This window comes from Montipora foliosa, chromosome 8 (assembly GCF_036669935.1).
Source record: "Montipora foliosa isolate CH-2021 chromosome 8, ASM3666993v2, whole genome shotgun sequence".
In the NCBI taxonomy this organism is placed as follows: Eukaryota; Metazoa; Cnidaria; class Anthozoa; order Scleractinia; family Acroporidae; genus Montipora; species Montipora foliosa.
In genome coordinates, this window is record NC_090876.1 from 34461818 (window position 1) to 34481817 (window position 20000).

A 20000-nucleotide genomic window follows, 5' to 3' on the forward strand; every position below is an offset into this window, starting at 1 on the left:
CAGTGGCCATTTCAAATACGACGAAGTAATGAGACAAATCTCAGCTCTTGGATGGTCAACAGACGTGCAACAGCTTCTAGAACTGAACTTCATTCAGCTCTTCGATTACCTTGTCGTGTCTACACGCAAGTACTGCCATATTTTGTTGATTGGCACACATTACAAAAAGCTAAAATCATACCAATATTTCTTTGAAGGAAATGTCAAACAACTGGAAAGCAAAGTCTTTCAAGGCCAGACCTACGTGAAAGCCAGCATAGTTCCTTCAATGAAAAAGAATCCGTAAAGAGTTGTTATGGAGTTTTCACCTCAGAGCAACATTTTGCGAGCGGCGTGCACTTGGTTTATCCGGAAAAGGTAAATGTAACCATGTTGGGGGAGTGTTGTTTGCGATTGAAGATTTTATGAGAAGGGGATTACAAAAACATGCCGAGCCTTTGTCATTTACATTGCCGCTGTCTGTGTGGGTTGTACCCCGCAACCAAAGTGTTGCTGCTAAACCTCTTGACCAAGTGCTAATCAGAAAGATACGATTTGGTGAGAAAAATATTCGTCTTCAGTCAAAGGCTATAAAATTTGATCCAAGATCACCAAATCAGCAAACAAGAGAGAAAAACAGTCAAAATTGTCCCCCTGTCAGCTCTTTTTTTTGTTCCATGACATGAAGTCAAACTGTGTAGAGGAGTCAGACTCTGAAGAGACAAACGAGGCACAAGAGTCTCTGCCTTTTACAGACAGTTACGATATTGCTACTGAGCACTTGAAATCTATGATTGATTCCTATGTTTCCGGCTTAACAATCACCCAAGAAGAGATAGATGAAACAGAGAGAACAACTCGAGGACAAAACATAAACAATCTTTGGTTTGAAAAAAGAAAATATCTTTTGGCAACTTTAAACTTTGGAAAAGCAGCTAAGAACAAGGTGGAACCTTCAAATAAGTTGAAATCAATCCTTTACTCGAATTTTACAACAGATGCTACTCAATATGACATGGAAAGTGAATTAAAGGCAGTGCACCTTTATATCCGCAAGGAAATGAAAAAGGATGGCATTGATGTTACTGTTGAGGAAACTGGGCTACTGGTGTCCAAGGACAAGCCATACCTGGGGGCAAGCCTAGACAGGATTGTAACCATTAAGGATACACACGAAAATGGGGAATGGAAGTTAAATCCCCTTTAAGAAAAGCAGGCATGACTATTGAAGAAGCCTGCCAAAATAAACCTTTTTTCTGGAGAAACTTGCCGATGTAACTGTAAGGTTAAAACGAAATCATGATTATTATGTACAAACTTGAATCTTAAAGGCATAATTCTTATAGTATACTTTGGACAGAGTAGACCACTATTTGTGGAGAAAATTTACTTGGACAACTCTTGGATCAGTGACTCCCTGCCAAAGATAGATTTCTTTTGCGGACGTGCTCTTTTCCCTGAGCTCATTACCAGATGAGTGCAGCGGGGTAAGATTCTGTACCTGCATGGAGGTTGGTTGCCATATGGCCAATATTGCTGCACAAGTATCGGTTTGAAAATGCAATTTCAAAGGCAATTGTAAACAGTTATTGTGTAGTAAATATACTACTATTGTGTAGTAAATATACATCATTTATTACTACAGGCATTACTTTTCCTTTCATGTAACAGTGCTAAGAATGTATCCATAAGAACCTTGATGACACAAGCAAATAACCTTGCGGGATGAATTTGCACTTCTACTGAGTAAAGTTTGAAATGACAATACTTGAAATGTCAGCTGGGTGTTAAATTAGTTACAGTTAAAAACTTATAAAACTAAGACTTAATTTGTGATGGGTATATAGTGTTGGGAGAGTACCAATACTCCTTACCACTTAAAATAACAGAACCCCGAGTTAAGCAACAGTAGCTAAGAGCCACTCAGGAGAGAGACTAAGGCCCGTTTCAAACGCCGTGCTAAAGTCGTGCCGAACTAAATTCAATTTGGCTTGACTGTAGCACGACATTGGCACGACTTGGTTTCAAACGTCGAGCCATAGTCGAGCTTAATTCACTTTACTAGGCCCTTTACTGGGCGTTTACAAAAGGGACAATATTACGAACCAGCGGTATAACGGATAAATCCAAAATGGTGGACTGTGTTCCTGATGGAGAATTTGATGAACGTTTGCGTACTTTTATGTTTTTTAAACAAGCCCAGGCTGCAAGGAGAGCGAGGCGACAATTGCAGCAGGCACTATTAACCCATGCCATTGCTAGAAGAAGAAGATTAGTGATCCTGATGTGCTGTTTGATCACTATCTTGCTGATATCTTCAGAAGCAAGTGTATTACGATCATGTCGTCGACTACACAGAAATTTAGAATGGTGGTAAGAAGACCTTTAGAATTTCAAGAGCTACATTCCACTACATTCTGAACAAAATCAGTTGTGATTTACAACGACAAATTGTTGTAGAAATTCCGATTTCTCCTGAGTGTAGGCTAGGTATCTGCCTATTCCATCTCGGGAGAGGAGATCTTATACCATCTCAGAAATGACTGGCTTTGGACTATCCACTGTCTCAACAATCGTGCAGGACGTTTGTGAGGCAATCATGAAAAATCTTTGGGCTGAGTGTGTCACCCATCATTTTCCAAAGGATGAGGCTGAGTTCAAAGAGAAAATGCTGGATTTTGAGGAACTGTAGCAATTCCCATGCTGTTGGGGTTTGTGTAGATGGCTGCCACATACCGATTAAGTGCCCTAAAGGTGGAGCAGAGGCCAGGAAGGAGTATTATAATTTTGAAAACTGATATTCTATTGTTTTAATGGCACTAGTAAATGCAAAGTACCGTTTTATGTGGGGAAGTTGTGGTTTCCCAGGAAATTCTCACGACTTGGGTAAAAGTGCAACAAGCAACAGTAATTCCAAATATTGGGAAAATTATTGATGGAGTATGTGTATCTCCAGTTATAGTGGGGGACTCAGCATTTCAGTTTTCGACATGTAGATGGCTGCCACATACCGATTAAGTGCCCTAAAGGTGGAGCAGAGGCCAGGAAGGAGTATTATAATTTTGAAAACTGATATTCTATTGTTTTAATGGCACTAGTAAATGCAAAGTACCGTTTTATGTGGGGAAGTTGTGGTTTCCCAGGAAATTCTCACGACTTGGGAAAAAGTGCAACAAGCAACAGTAATTCCAAATATTGGGAAAATTATTGATGGAGTATGTGTATCTCCAGTTATAGTGGGGGACTCAGCATTTCAGTTTTCGACATGGTTAATGAAACTATATACAAATGCAATCCTTTCCCAAGAACAAAGGTATTTTAATTATCGTTTAAGTAGGGCTAGAATGGTAACTGAGGGTGCCTATGGGCAGCTGAAGGGTCGATGGAGGATCCTGTTAAGAAAGTGTGAAAATAGCCGGGAGTATTTGAGAACAATGAGACTTGCATGTATGGTCCTCCATAATATTTGTCTGGATTTAGGAGACACCATTTCACGTAAGCTGAATGTAACCCTTGATCCAACCACAGGAGAAAGAAGGGACAGAGATACCATTAGGGCTCTGTTGTGTATGTGTCAGTGTCCTCCACTAAGAGACACCAATCATCAAGCTGATTTGATAGGAAAGAAACTAACTAAGAAATGCTGGGATGAAAAACAAGGACATGGAGTTTGTTGATGTATTTTTCCAGTAGTGAGCTGCATATTTTTCAGATATGTTTATATTGTCTATAAAAGCATGTTACCAAAATTCAACTATTGTGTTAAATTTAAAAATTATTGGTATCTGTATGGGTCTGTACCAGAGTGCGAATTACAAATGAAAAAAATGAGATGGAAGGTAAAGCTGCTTACTATAATTTACAAAAATTCTAAAAGAATCTCTGTACGGTGGTCAATTTACATCATCAACTCTGTTGATAAAACCAAATTTTTGTATACTACTTCCCCACCGACGCAGCACCACAGTTTCTTTAGAAACAACCCCTTTATTCATTTACTATAATTTAGTTCCTTTTTTATGGTTTTAGTAGTTTTTGCGTGGTACAAAAAGGTTTTCAAGGGTTTCCACCAACAACAAACAATGATAACATGTTTACAATTACATTTTAATTCGTTTTTAATCATATCAAAAGTCAACATTTGGATAGGATATAATTATCTATGGGTAGCTACAATAGTATAGCAAACAAACAGTAAATCTGTGTAATGAGCTGTTTAACCTCATACAAAGATGTGTTTCACTACTTTCACCTATTTCCATAATAAACAATATTTTGTTAAGTTTTTCTAAAGTTTCCTTTTTTAAATTTAAAACACAACGGAAAGTAATTATCAGTAATGAAAATTATATACAATCAAATTAACAATGGACCAAGTTGATATCCCTCAATGTTGTTCCACTTCAGATAGATTCAAGGTTAATTGTTTTTAAGGTAATAAAATGTACAATTTCTATTTAACCAGGGCAAAGAAAAACAATGCTCAAGGTTGTAGTCTAGACATGTAAATTAGAACACCTTGTTAACCTACTTTGGTCCACACTCCACATTAACAGCGTTCAGTGAAAAGTAGACAATTTGTTAACATAAGTCAATGTATGCTGTTTTGTAGCAATGTTTTATTTTCAAACTATATTTTTCTTTAAAGGTCTATTATCAACTCCAGGGAGGGGTTGGAAAGACTACTCAGAGAAAAAAAAACTCGATGTTGATGAGCACTAACAGCTAAAGCCATTACACCTATCCTCGAAAACCTCACCTGTACCCTAAGAAATACTGTGCATTACACATCATCAATTTGTTTAGTCTGACCAAGTTTCGGGCTGTGCAAGCATGGCAGAGGGGAGCTGAATAAAGATCTCTGTACAGTCCAAAATTATTCTAGTTGCAAACTCGTCAAATTCGTCTGGCATGTTTTTGCGTACCAACTCTTGTGATGGAAAAGGGAAAAGGTCTGAGTTCAAAGTACAACAAATTGATCCAGGTTATACATATTTTGGACACAAGGCTTGTACTAACACCAAACCTGTCTGCAAGGTCCTGGACAAATAATCCAGCCTTCAGTCGCATCAATACTAAAAGAAATCATCAAGAAATGTTAATTTCCTGGAAGGTCCAGGCTTATTTTTATTTTCATCCTCTCGATGAGGCTGCCTCTCTCACTAAGTGTTCTCTTTTCCAGTACTCCATTTTCGCCAATTTTGGCTCAAGATACTTGAAAAAACTTATCATTGCTTCATAGCAAGGAAACCCAGTGTAAAATAGGATGCCTGAATTATCAGCCTTTATTTTGTCGAAGGAAAATTGGCGCCCCAGCAAAATCTCATTCTCTTTTTCCATCTCTGCCAACTTTTCTTCACGATCAGCTAACTTAAGTTCCAGTAATGTAATCTGCCTCTGTAGTTGTTCAACAAGATTAGCTTTGGAGGCTTTGGTTGGATCCAGATCGTTACCAAATGAATTTGAACATTGACTGCTGCTGACTGTGGAAATTTTCAGGTGGTGCTGGTATGATTATTGAGTCTTCAGTGACTCCATTACATCCATTTCCTGAGTTAAAGCTAATTTATTTTGGGTTCGCTTTGGAGGAGCCTTTCGAGACTTTTTTGGCACGCTCCATGAAAACTGGGATGGCTCAGCACCTTAAAACAAAAATGCAATAAAAAGTCAAAATAATTACAAGACCACGATAAATGAACATGTCGTGGTGCTAATGGTCGTTTTGATAAAGTTTTGTAAAACAAAGATATATAATTATAATCTCTTGGCACTCTGTCTCCACGTGTTTTGATGCAAATGCTTGTGTAAGCGTAGTAACCAATGATGTATGCTTGAAGGAAGATTAACTTGTGAACGGTTATGCCAATGTTATCGTCCTACATGCTACAGAGAATCAAATCTCTTAAAAAAGAAAATCTTCCTCCAGCATTTTTTGAACCCCTTTATAATTTAGTCAAGTACACCTGAGTGTTACGACCAAAGACTGGGACCTTCCCACCGTATATGTAATCAGCGCATCAAATGGTCAACAAAAGCTGAGTAGAATTATAGGATTATCAATATGATTTCTTCATTGTTCATTTGTGTGTAAAGTCCTAGTACTCGAGTAGTTTTTTTGTCCTCCTGTAATGTGTTGTATAAATAAAATAGTAAAAAACCAAAGAAACGTTCCAGACTGGGACCTACATTTACCTTCCATATATGGCTGTGCAATCAAATCCAAAATGGCGTTGGTCAACAATGACAATTCGAATGCATTTGCTGACTTTACTGGTGCGTTGGACATCCAATTTATGACAGTTCCAGAGGTTAACACCAGGACTTGGCATGAGTTGTATTAATAACTCGTGATAAGACAGCTTAAATGTTTGTCTAAGTGGAGAGAAAGTGCAGCTTCTGCAAGTACTGGAGCAGAAATTACAAAAAACGAAAGAAACAAAACAAAGGAAACTCCAAATAAAGACTAATCCCAAGTGACCAAAAGCACAATGCTTTCCGGTGCCTGTAGAAAGACCCGATAAAGGACTTGATGCAAGAAGAAAAGTGAACTTGTAAGCATCGAAGTTAACTTTGAAGTGTAATCTTACTTCGTCAGGAAATGTCAAAGAGACAAAAAAATCTTACTCATGCACAAACGAATCACAGCTCCCTTGCATTCCTGGAGCATCTTAACAGGCACTCTGTTTCTCTTTCCATACAGCCATCTGTGGCAAGACCTGTTATCTTTACTCTTCTCTAGCCTTACTGATGCAATCGGTTTTACTAACACACTTTTGATCGAATCTGCATTGGCAGAATTATACTATTCTAGTACATTATCGATTTCAAGGAGTTTGACATCTGCTTTCCCAGAATCTTGGTCAACATACTGCAATTTCGATGCATTTCTTTTGAGATGTCGCATACTTCATCACAAAGTATGCTGAAGAAATTAGCATTGCCTACTTCTGAAGAACTTGCTCTCTTACTGTTTCTCCAAGAAGGAGAAACATGGAACCTCTAGAGTTGTGGTCGAATTGCTCGATATCAGGCAGCTTAAGTAATTTTATCAATTAAATAGGTCTATCAAATTTGCAGTTGGGAAGTTCCTCCTTAGCAATCCAGTACATGCTCAAAAAGACGTCATCATAGAGCTTGTCTTTGGTCTGCTCTCACCTGTCAATCTGTTTCTGAGAAGTATACTCTCTATGCTTATTGGTTCAGCCTCAAAAACATGTTGAGCTGAACAAGCATGTTCTTCAAGAGTTTTGCGTTTGTATTTGACTGAAGCATCCACATCGAACTTCTTGGCCGTATTCAAGGGATTGGCGGCATTGTGCTTTCGACAAAGTACGCAATACATTCCTTTTCCTTCCTCTAACGCAAACCAGTATATTGCAGTCACTATTAATTAGCATCATAATTGGAGACGTGAACAGTCATGGTAGCTTAGTTCAAGACTTCATTTTGCCTTCAAAATACAGCTGGGTACCAGGTGAAAACCGCAATCTGAACATCCATTGTTTATCTATTATGTCTTACTTTTGTACACAGACAGCAAATTTGCATTTTCTAATGACTTCATTTCAATAGGACGTATTATGTATCAAATCGCACGACCATAGCTTATTTGAGGTGATCCCCTGGTTTTGCATTGCACAACGCTACTACGCATAATTTCTTGCGTCATTGGCATGCTTCAATTTCCCCTTCAGATCCGAAGTGTCATCACATACAACATAAGACCTCTCACGGCCAAGTGCCTCCAGAATTTAGCCGAATTTCTCCCACTTCCAAAGGTCACTCGCCTCCCAGCCTTGGGCTTGTGAAAAGTTGCTAATTTTGCTAGCATTGTGCCAAAAATTATCGCATTTACATGGCTCTGCAACCTCAAAATTGTGCTCGAGTTTTTGCGAAATCAGTTAACCAATCAAAATGGTCAATTTTTTAATTATTTCTCTGTTGGGGAAATCTGAGCTTTTTGATTGGTTGTAGGGAGTGTCCAGGGTTAAGCATGTTGTTCTGGGAAACGTTCTCCACTCGCAGAGGATGAACGACCCAACTGTTCTTTTGTGGATCATCCCAGAGGGTGACAGCAAAATTCTAAGTGCACATTGCCAAGGTTGTATGGCTGGCCAAGGAGACAGCTGTTCGCACATTGCTAGCGTACTGTTTTATGTTGAAACTTTTCACAGATTTAGAGGACAGCTGGGGTGTACCAATGAAAACTGTACCTGGATTGCACCAACTTACAACAAAGACATACCATTTGCTGAAGTGCAAGATATCACCTTTAGGTCTTGATGCGAAAACTAGATGAGAAAGTAGAAAACCTCAACGAAAATGCTTCAGTTTTAGTCTCAGAAAATTTGAAAAAAGGAAATTCTAGCTCCCAGCGAGGCCAAGTTAAACTCCTTCTATAAAAAGCTGAGCACATGTACGAGCAAGCCAGTTGCACTTAGCTTAATCTATCCTTACTCTGCGACCTTTGTTGCAAAGAACAAAACTGTTAAAACTGTCCCACATCTCTTTGCCAAGAAGTATTTGAACATGCAATACAGTAAACTGCTGGAGGCCTGTGCAAAAGTAAACATTGAAATAACTACTGAACAAGCAAAACTCGTTGATGACACCAGAAAGCGATGAAGTTGAAGTACTTATTTTCTACATTGTGCAGGAAGAATCATGGCTTCCATAAGTAAGCAAGTATGTCAAACCAACCAAGCTCAGCCCTCCCATTCCTTAATTAAAACAATCTGCTATCCCGAAATTTTCAAGTTTAGCAATGCTGCTTCTGAACATGGCTGCAAGCATGAAAAAGAAGCCCTTGCTACATATGTTTTAACAATGAAGGCGAGCCATGTGAATCAGCAGTATCCATGGCTGCATGCCACATCACATTTTCTCTGCAGCTCTGATTGTTGTGGTGAGGGGTGTGGGGAGATTAAATGTCGCTACTGCTTAAAGGAATTGGATTTTCAAGAATACTTGACTGAGCAAAGATCGTGTTTGAATATGACAATCAAGGAAGACCATCAATGTTATTACCAAGTGCAACAGCAACTCTTTACAACTGGGAAGAAGTACAATGACCTCATTGTTTGTAGCGTAAAGGACAACATCAACTGTTTGTGTCTAAGGGTATTTAGTCCCTGACCAAGATTACTGGGACACTGTGGTTCCTAAACTTACCAATTTTCGGACATTTGGCTTGTTGCCTGAAATTCTAGGGCACTGGTACACACAGAAACGTGACCTCACCCTAAAACAGGTTGATCCTGAAGCAGTATGTTTTTGCAGGAGTGAAACAGGGGAGGCTGTTGTTGATTGCTCCAGTACAGCATGCCCTATTTCATCATACCACTTTTCCTGCCTCAAACTCACAGCAGTACCAAACAAATGGCTGTGCCATTTGACTTGGGTTTGTGCAGACTGCAGTGCGGGAAACCTTAATTCAAATGCTAAGGTTAAAAAAACAAATATTAACAATGCTAATGCATCTAAAACTGTGAGTTCACCAAAAAGTGGAAATTTGAGCAACTATCACTACAAGCTAATTACTAGTAATAGCTATCGCTAAGTGCCAACGAGATAGACAATATAATACATAGTTTGCAGATTTGTATCAGAGTGCTATTTTTGGAACCTGATCTATATCCAACAAAGAGAATCAGACCTTTTCACTGAACACACCACATTTTATTTGTCCTACATTAACTCACATGGTCCGATGCAAATTATAGTTAATTACATGACACCGAAATGTGATGTCGTTACAAAACGCAAGATGGACACAAATGTATACTTCAACTTCCCCTTTTAAAAAAATGATCACCATTATTTGAAATTTAAACATTATAACAACAACAAAAGCCATGCCAAAATTTTGTCTTAATCCACCAATGTTTAAATGTCATTTGATTAATAATCATTTGTCAAATCCTAATTTCTCTGGCCTGTGAACCGATCTTCGGAAGTGAGTGTGGTAACCATCACTGGAACCTGATGAGAGTGGCTCTTCTTACTTTTTTGTAGTGGTGTCAGGTGGATCATGTACTTCTTGTATTGGCTGCTTAATAGATTTTAGCCTGCAAGCAGGCTCTCAGAGGGACTGGGGTTAAGGATAGAATGAGAGCCTGCCTGCATGACTTTGAATTTTGAATGTTGCGTCCAAATAACTTGGTGATGTCCGCACCGACAAGCTCTGACGATGAGAAAGCCACTTTGCTTCGCAGAGATCAGTTGGTCAGAAAAGCATATGAGAAAGTCATAGAAGGTTGCAATTTTCCTGTAACTTTACATAATGAAAGGTTGAGCAAAGCGATACAATGGCTTCTCTGCTGGAAGGAAAGGAAGTTCTAGTTCTTATCCACAAGATTTGCGAAAAGTCTTATTTTCCAAGTGTTTCTTTGTAGTGGCCAAAATTCAATGTGACTGACATCAGATCACCCTGGTGGTAGTGGTAGTGGTAGTGGTAGTGGTAGTGGTAGTGGTAGTGGTAGTGGTAGTGGTAGTGGTAGTGGTAGTGGTAGTGGTAGTGGTAGTGGTAGTAGTAGGAGTAGTAGTAGGAGTAGTAGGAATAGTAGCAGTAATAATAATAATAATAATAATAATAATAATAATGATAATAATGGATGTTTTGGGAGGTTAGGGTGAGGAAGTCGAGAGAGACATCATTGGTATCGTTGGGGATAAAGCATGAAAGGTTCTAAAGAAGATGCAGAGGAGCATGATTTCCAGGTCATTGAATATTACCAGGACATTTAAAGTTTTGAATTGATGAACTATGACTGAATTGAATGTAATTGTAGAAATATAGGAATTCTAATATCTGTGTAATATTATAGGATTTTTATTTGTTTCTTCTTATGTTAAAGGTTTTTTATTTTATTTTATTTTTATTTATACCGGTATATATATTATATATTTTTTCTATTTCTTAAAGTGGATATAGTTTCTTTGTACCTCCTGGACTCATAGGCTATGCTTCGTGCCCTATGATGTCATTGTAAATAGTGCATAGAGTTGTTAATAAACTGTCATAATAACCAGTCTTTATTTCATCAAAAGATAAGACTACATATCTTATGTTACAATAATTCCGAAGATAAAAACTATGATAAAAATATCTACTTATATATAAATATTAAAAGAGGATGTCACTGCAATTAAGAGAGCTTAAAAATCAACCTATTTACAAAGGTGTTCATAAAACGCTCTGTATTAATTTTCGGGCATGCGCAGCCTTTTTTCCTAAGATTATGTACATAAGTGTTCTGGACAGGAATGATATCTTTCAGAAGGTGGCAATCCATTGATATTGATTTCTTTAAATGATTTGGTCTTGTTTATTTGAAAGGTTCTTGATAAAAACTGGAAATAAAATGAAACAGCGTTTATGGCATCGGTCTAGAAAACTGTTTATAACTGCAAGATCGGACTCCGATGCCCCATAGACTAAAAGTTCATCGCTAAAATTAGGTAAAACAATAGATATAAAAGGGTGATACATCTCTGCCTGAGAGTAGTGTTCCTTTCATAGTGTTTGTGGAACATGTAAACACTTGTTTGCTCTGACAAGCTTGGTTCTTACATGCTCATTAAATTTCCCATCACTCTTTCGAGTTACTCCTATTAAAACGAAGCTATTTCATTGAGGAATGTTGTTAATCGGAGAGTACAGTTCATTGTCATTTTTCTTTCTAACAACCAACTCTTTACATTTACAAGGGTTGCAGACCATTTTACTGTCTTTACACCAGGTTAAGAACTGTCCTGCTAAGTTGGCAGACGAGTCGCGGTTCCTAGTGATAGGCGAAACTATAGTGGAATCATCTGCATATTTAAAAAGAACAGGGCAACCATTAAAAAAAATCTCCAAGTCATTCAAAAGCATATTAAAAACATATGGTATGCTTACACTACCTTGTGTGGTTCCTCTATTGACAGATTTCCAATGTCCTAAAAAGTTATAGCTAACAACATGTTGTTGTCTTGAATAGAGGAAACTCTGATACCACATTTTAGGCATTTTAACACTAACAATAAAAAATTCTCTGTAACAGTAAATTTTATCCAGAAGGAAATAAAAACGGCTCCAAAAAGGGCAATGTTATTTTGTTCAGTATATCAAGACGTTTTCGGCCACTTCCGACGATTTCTGATCATTTGGGAAGATTTCTGAAGCTTCTCGAAGATAGCCGAAGACTACCAAAGTTGTCTGAAGACTACCGAAGTTGTCCAAGGAGAATTCCGACAATTTTTCACTATATTTTCGTTGTAATACTCACATGCCTCTTACATGTGAAAGATGCATGTTTACAGTGTAAAGGTACGAGTTTGTTCTTCACTCTTTTTCATTCACCATATATAAAACAGAATCTTTTTCATTTAAATTGGATACAATGCTCAACAAATATGCCAGATTAATAAAATTCCTTCCTTGTCAAAAGGTCATGGATATATGCCATACCTGATTGTCCAGAAGTTCCTACCGATCAAGGCAAAACTAATCGTAGATGGCACGACTAGGTCTGCTGAATGTTATGTCAGGTGGGGTATCATCCTCTACATTGGTGTCGTATTCATCCTCTTGCACAGGTAGATCAGTCATATCACCAACAGCCACATTTACAACCTCGCTATTGGCCACAAATGTGATTCAGGTCACGACACGATCGCGATCTGCAGCTGGGGGCACACGTGTATTTTGCTGGATTGCTTCTCTATTTTCTGTCACTGAATCGTCTTGAGCATCCTCTTGGATGAAGGTTGACTGGAATAAACTGCTGGCGGTAGAGTTCCTACTTTGTCTTTCGTGGTTTTGTTGTGAACAGTTTTTGCCTGGCGGGACGATATCTGTCAACCAACTCCTTCATAGCCGTTTCAATCTGGGGCTGGAGGAGGTTTCATCCCCTTTAAATCTTCCAACTCCAAACTGGATATTGAAACCGGATGGTAGGATTTCTCGTGTGTGAAGTATTTGGCACCCCACTTCGTTGTTCTTTTTAAAGATTCCTTTGAAATTGTGCCAAAGTCTTGGGTATACTGCAGAGCGGTGAAAGTCTCGTTTTTGAAGTGAGAGACTGAATGAAGGTTCTCAACCCGAGTTGTTAGTAACGTTTGTAGGTCAATGTCACCAAGATAGTCCTCATTTATTATTTTTACGTTATCTTGCAGCCGTCTCATCCCTTGTTCTAGGAGTTCAAACGATACCTGTGGTTTTTTTAGACAGTTCCTTTCGGGCCATCTGTTGTTGCCATTTTTTTCATATTGTAGTACTGTTTTACTTCAGCAACTGTGTTACTTATATATTCATTCACAGATGAAACATTGTTCACAGCATCTTGAAGAGTTAATTCCACAGCAGTCATCGTTTGAGCACCAATTCCAAAACTGTCGTAGAGACATCCGAGGGTGCGAAGGAAGGACACTGTGCCACTAAGTCCTCAAATTAATTTGATTGTTCCAGCAGCTATGTCCGAAACAAAAATAGTCTTCTAAGTCTTTCTCGCATTTCCGTTAACTAAGTTAGAGTTCATTGAAATATTTCGTAAAATCAACAAGTCTGTATTATCTATTTTTCCACTGCTGTAAGATCTTGTAAGGTAAGATTCTGGGGTTTCCTAGGACTACCATGATTCATTCTGTATACAACAGCTTCCCCTCACGCCGCAGGTTAGCCATGACTGGAAGGTAGCGCCGAAGTCTTGTTCTGCAGTAACTCTTTTACTGAGCCAGCATGTTAACGGATAACACGATCATGCTCTTGATGGTCCACGATTGACATTGTTAACTTAATATTGTTTATGCAATTGATAACCCTTTAAACTAAAGACTTTTTATATGCTATCATTTGGATCAAGTAAACAATAAAAATAACTTGATTGGTTAACAATTAACACATCTTATTGGCCCAATTTGATTAATGTTGTCATTGGTTAAAGGCTGATTAGAAAAGTGAATTAACTCATTTCATCATGCATCATCACGAGCTTCTTACTTTGATCCAAAGCTGCCATGCAATTTTAACGTTTCTTGTGAATCGTGGCTTGCTGGCTGCTAGGCGTAGGTGCTCTTGTGGAAACCAAATGGGTTTACGAGATAATAACTCAGATGAGGGCTATCACTGGGAATGTCCAGTGAACCAGTGCAGAAAATGAAGGTCGATCAGAGCTAGTTCTTTTTTTGAGGATTCCAAAATCCCACTTTCGGACTGGCTGTATATCATCTTCTTGTGGTCGATTGACGAGTCCAACAAGAAAGTATCGCTACTAACCAGGTTTTCGCTCCATACGGTCATCGCCACACTTCAGAGACTCCGCGACATCTGCTCCCTGAAAATTCTACACGCCAACGTTAAACTGGGTGGCAGAGGAAAGACGGTAGGTACAAATCTATGTTTGGCCACAAACTTAAGTACAACCGCAGGCGGATCAGTGGAGGCACATGGGTTTTCAGCATGGTTGAAAGAGGCACTGGCCGAGCTCTAGCGTTTCGAGTACCAACAGAATGAGAGAAACCTTTGCGGCTGGTCTGGTACAGCAATTTGTCATTATCTGGGACAAGTTTTCTCTGTACTTCAACCTGAACAGTCTCCGCTACATCCATGTCATGGTTAACAATTCAGAGAACTTTGTTGACCCTTTCACAGGCGCCCACTCGAACACGATAGAAGGAGTATGGAGTCAAATCAAGAAAAAGTTGAAGGCCATGAGCAGGACACTAAAAAGCAAACTTCCAAGTTACCTCAACGAATTCAACTGGTGGAAATGTTACCCTGGTGATCCCTGCGACAACTTACTCGCTGACATTTTTTTCTCTAAATGTATTTCCCTTAGATTAGTTAGATTTATTTATTTCATTATTTCATGATTTATCCTCTTGTCTATTCTATTAGTTGTGTGTGTGTTACAACCCAGAAAATGCAAGCAATAATTTATTGAAACTACTCAGCTCGTTTAGTTTAACTATTCTGAGTGGTTTTTTGCCTGATCAAATTAATTTACTCTGTTATATAAACGTTTTCTAATTTGGCAAATAAATAGATGGTTGTTGTTTTGTTGTTGTACAAATGAGACCTGGCAAGCTATTCCTAATAGTTATTTTAACAAATATGGAGGATTACCATTCCTATTGAAATGCAATTATGACTGTAAGCACTTTGACAAGAAATTGTCTCTTTTTTATAGTGAGTATTTCAAGGAATTATGCAGTGGCTATCCTGATGTTTGCAATAGGGAGTTTATTCTTTGGAACTATAAAGAAATTACAATAGAGCGCAATCTATTGTTTGGAGATATTTGTTTGAGAAAGGAATTTATTTCGTACAGGATTTATTAAACAAAGACGGTAAGTTCTTATCTTTGGAAAATATGCAAAGGAAATATAATGTGCAACTAAATTACTTAAAATATTTCCAACTTATGGCTGCAATTCCAAATTATTTGAAGAGAAAAGCACAGGCAACTGCTGTGACAAACAGAAATAAATTTGAGGAATGGGATATTTTTCATCTGTCTAAAAACAAAGCTATTTCTTTAACTAAATGTAAATGTAAAGACTATTACAAATTAGTTCAGGAGAAGATTAGGACAGAGCCTACCGCTGTTAAAAGATGGTGTAGACGTTTTCCGAACTTTGATTCTAGTTGGAAGCAGATCTTGCACTAAATTTACAAAACGACGAGTGACAAAAAGCTAAGAGAATTTGGTTATAAGGCTTTCCACAGAATTTTAGTCACTAATAAGGAGCTCAAGCAATTTGAAATGATGACCTATGCTTTCAATGTAAAAATCCTGATTCATTAGAGCACATTTTTGGAGTGCCCTATGAGTGTTCAATTCTATCAAGAAATCTTATCGTGGTTGAATACTCCGAGTAGCACTCACATAAATTTATTGTTTGACGAAATTTTACTTCAGCATTATCCCCCTCGTGCTATCAGTAATGACCTCCGACATCAACTGGATCTGCTTATCTTACTAATAAAGAGATACATATATATTTGCAAAATTAACGAGAAAAATCTTACCATAAGTAATTTATGTAATTAGCCGTAAGTGATATATTGTATTGCTATTAGTGTAAGTAAGCAGTATTGTAATGTATTGTATCATTCAGTATTGTAAGATCTATTGTCATTAAAAAATAAAAATAAAATAAAATAAAAAAATAATAAAAAAATTAAAAAAAACTCTCTCCATCGATGGAGGAACATAAATCGCTAATTTCTTTTTTCATTTATTCGCAGAATCACTTCTCAACCGATCGTTTTCTTGAGCTAAAATCTTCGTTTGTTTCTCCAGGCTATCCATCTTCACTTTCATTGTTTCAAAAGATGTATTGAAGAAGGTCATCGATTCTTCACAACCTTCAACTTTGCCTCCAAGATGGATGTCAAGATGGCCGTCAGTTTGGATTCTAAAATTTCATCCAAAATAGATCTCAGAATCGCCTCCATTTTAGTTTTGTCTTGCTCCATCTTATCAGTTTACCATTCTGGTACAATAGGTAGTCAGGAAATAACGAAAAAAATTGACTATCAGAGTAAAATTAACAGTGCTAAGAATTACACGCCATGCTTGCATGACAACTGCTGACCATTTCACTCCGTTTGTCTAATTGTTCTTCCATGTGCCTTGACAGTGACAAGAAAATTTTGCCCTTATGTTAGAAACATGTAATCTGAATGAGTTCTCGTAAAAGTAGGGAGAAATATCACCAGCTTTTGTTTTCAGAAATTAGTTTAGAGCATGTGCAGGTAATTTTTTGGAGATCTTGTTTGAAGTTTGTCCTTTCTAGCCGATTCTGGTTCTAAGTCAAGCTGGCATGTTTCAATGAAATATACATCAAAATGGAAATGATCTTGTTTTAAGAGATAAAGTGGAATAAAGTACATCAATAAAACTCCTTGTTTGACCTTAAACCGACAAAGACGATCTGTCATCACAAGGTATAGTACGTTGATTCCTATTCGCTGGCTTTTGACAGTCGACTCTGAAATGGCTTCTTTCCTTTTCCGTTTGCTTGCTGAGGATTTGTTTGTTTTCTTTTAAAAGTCTTGCGAAGAAACTGACATAATTAAGCAATATCCGGGAAAACCAAAATGCGAACAATTCCAAAGCCTTTTATTTTCACTAATCCTAGAGTCAGTAAGAATAAACAACCCGGGAGCTCCGCTTTTAGGCTTGACTAAATCTATATATTAAACTGGTAAATCATAAGGTCAGAAGAGCTTAGCCAATAACCTATTCTTCGACAGACCTCAATACTTGGGAATATGCATGAGGGACCCTGTTACATGCTAAATTGTCTCCATGTTACAGTGATTGCATACAGTGTTCTGTTTAGTCAGGTGAAGAGAAATCAACATAATTCAGATTGTCCCTGTTTGCTCTAGAAAAAAGAAGCCCTACATGCATTTTGGAATATTTTGCCAGATGCACCCAACAGGCAAAGGTTTGGTTGAATCTGCGTCAATGGCCAGTGCTTAATGGAAAACTGCCTTCTGGAAGTGCTCCTCTTGAGATATAGTAACCGATAAAAAAGTTAAATTTTGTTGTGTTAAGCAATAGAGGACGTTTTCTATGTTTACATAGCCTCATCTAACCACGAGGGCAGTTGGGAGAATTCTTGACAGGTATGTATAATTTATAATGTGCAATGATATTCACATGTAAAATACGGTGTACCTGTTTTTGGTAATAATAATATGATAACTTTTAGAACAACAAAGTTAGTCATTTATCTTATTACTTTCATTAAATTTGCTCAAACCAAGAAACTGAAGATGAAGACCATGAATAATAATATATTTGGGCCCAATCAGTGTTAAAACTCACATTAAAATTATTAATGATATTTGATATCTTGTGTTAACTTAATGAAACAGTCAATATATCAAACGACTGTCAAAAATGATTAATAGTGGAACAAAACCTCAGCAAATTTTGAAACATTGTGATGCAAGACATGGTTTTTAGAGATGCAGTTAAGGCAGTTATCCTTAGGGATGTCAACGACCAGTGCAAGAAGCTGTGCAAAAAGAGTGATATGGTTCCTCAGTTTTGCTAGTGCCAAGATCTAAGAACAAGGTGTCCAATGATATATATTTTCTATTAATATGTCAACACCTAATTAATATTATAAGTGAAATTCAGGCAACTTAAATGATGTCATCCTGTATGTAGCTAAATTTTAATTGAGATTTGTTCCCCAACACCATTATTCATGATCAATTGGTTTAAAATACAAAGGAAATTAATGGGCATCATATTTAGGTTGGAATCTTGACTTTGAAGTACAACAGTTACAGAGTAAATTGACTACTGGCTCAAATATACAGATTTGATCCAGTCAGTCAGGGAGCAGGGGTGGTGCAGTCGTGAGAGCACCCGCCTCCCACCAATGTGGTCTGGACTGTTGAATTGGAACCAGCCAGAGCTCTTGATCGGCGCGGCTGGCCAAGAGGATCGCAGCTCTGGGAACGGGAAATGTTTTTCAGATGAAGAAATGACAAAATGTTTCGAAATTCAAAAATATCTCCGTCTTATGGCTGGAAAATAAATCTGAAAGCTCACTGGAGATGTCTTAACTACATTTCTACTCCAAAGGAACGTGAGAGGTAGTAAGGTGTGCAAAGAGTCATGATGGAATCCTGCAGTAGGTGATACTGTTTAAAATCAAGGTCAATGCAAGAGTTCCTTGGATTTGTTATTTATTTTTTCACTCAAGAAGAGCACTCATTCTGGTTATTCTCAAGGTTTAATATGTTTGTCAAATAATTCTGTATCACAGGCGATGTACAAAGAGAGACAAAGAATTATGAGCACGTCACTTGATAGCATCAGGTATCTTCATTTGCATGATACCTTACCTCGTGATTTTTCCGCGAAAATTTTTTGGCTTGGATGTTAGTTGGTCTTGGTTTTAATAGACACAAACGCCGAACTCAGGAGCCACGATCACAGGACTTGAAATGCGTGTTGAATCAAAACAAACATATTTCGGTTCACACATGGAAATTGCCCCCGAAAAAATGCTGCACTTTTGCTGCGCTGGAGATTGTGAAAATATCTCTGATAAACGTCCAGATATTTCTTTCCACGGGCTTCCTCTCGGTAACACGGCTTTATTGAAGACGTGGATCACGAAAATGCAAAGAAATCCCAATTATTTTAATGTGAACAAGCATGTGAACATTCGCAGCGAGCACTTTTGCCCTGAGGATTTTATCAATCCTGACGCGAAAAACACAGATTAAAATGTGACGCAGTCCCTTCTATATTCGCTTGGAGTGAAGAAAGTCCAGAAACTGTGCCAAGGTCTGCGGTAGAAAAGCTGAACACTAGTAGGCAAGAGGAAGAAGAAGCGACTGACACTGCATCAGAGGGCGAAGGTGAGGATGCTTTAACTCTGTCTGGGCTAACTTTGACTTCATGCAAGACTCAAATGCAAGAGGATGATTTCTTTGATGAAATAATGAATTTATATCACAGGATACCATGTCTACACAGCTTTTCTGTTTACCATTTGCTATCAAAGTGCTTAAGAGAAGCTTTTCACACATTTCACTGGTTTCAATTCCTATGTTGACTTCATGAACGTACCTAAATTGACCAAATAAATTTGATTTACTGGGATAGCGAAGCTGGAAAATCGAGCAAAACTGTTCGAGGAAGGTGAAACTGAAGGAGAGAATGATGGCTTTGGAAGGGTATCAACAATGAGAAGACCCTCTGCACACAAGCTTTCAGTGGAGGACGAGTTTCTCATGTTACTGATGAAGCTGAGAGTGGGATTGTCCAACATTGATTTAGCAGAGAGGTTTTGTGTATCCAAGAGTACTGTCAATAACATAAATCTTACCTGGCGTAATTTTGTTTACAATGTAATTGGCAGTCTCAAAATATGGCCACATAGGGATCTAATTATAAAGCATTCTCCGGAGGAATTTATCAAGAAGTATCCCAACAATATTGTGATTTTGGATGTGACTGAACTGAAAATCCAAGTCCCTAGTTCATTACAAAAGCACAGTG

General features: G+C 37.9%; 1 long non-coding RNA gene and 3 pseudogenes across 3 annotated transcripts in view; 3 read left to right on the forward strand and 1 right to left on the reverse strand.

Moving 5' to 3' along the window:
• Positions 1-1561, forward strand: part of LOC137967516 (uncharacterized) — a 1775-nt pseudogene extending 214 nt beyond the window's left edge.
• The window catches only part of LOC137967880 (uncharacterized), a 48027-nt gene extending 30460 nt beyond the window's left edge, over positions 1-17567 (forward strand). For all 3 annotated transcript variants that reach the window (XR_011116595.1, XR_011116596.1, XR_011116594.1), the window contains 2 exons: positions 15150-15309; positions 16266-17567. This is a non-coding gene — a long non-coding RNA (uncharacterized lncRNA). The remainder of the gene's footprint in view (positions 1-15149; positions 15310-16265) is intronic.
• On the reverse strand, positions 12230-13229 carry LOC137968121 (uncharacterized; annotated as a pseudogene).
• LOC137967518 (uncharacterized) lies at positions 13595-14832 on the forward strand (annotated as a pseudogene).
• Positions 17568-20000: the final 2433 nt, after the last annotated feature.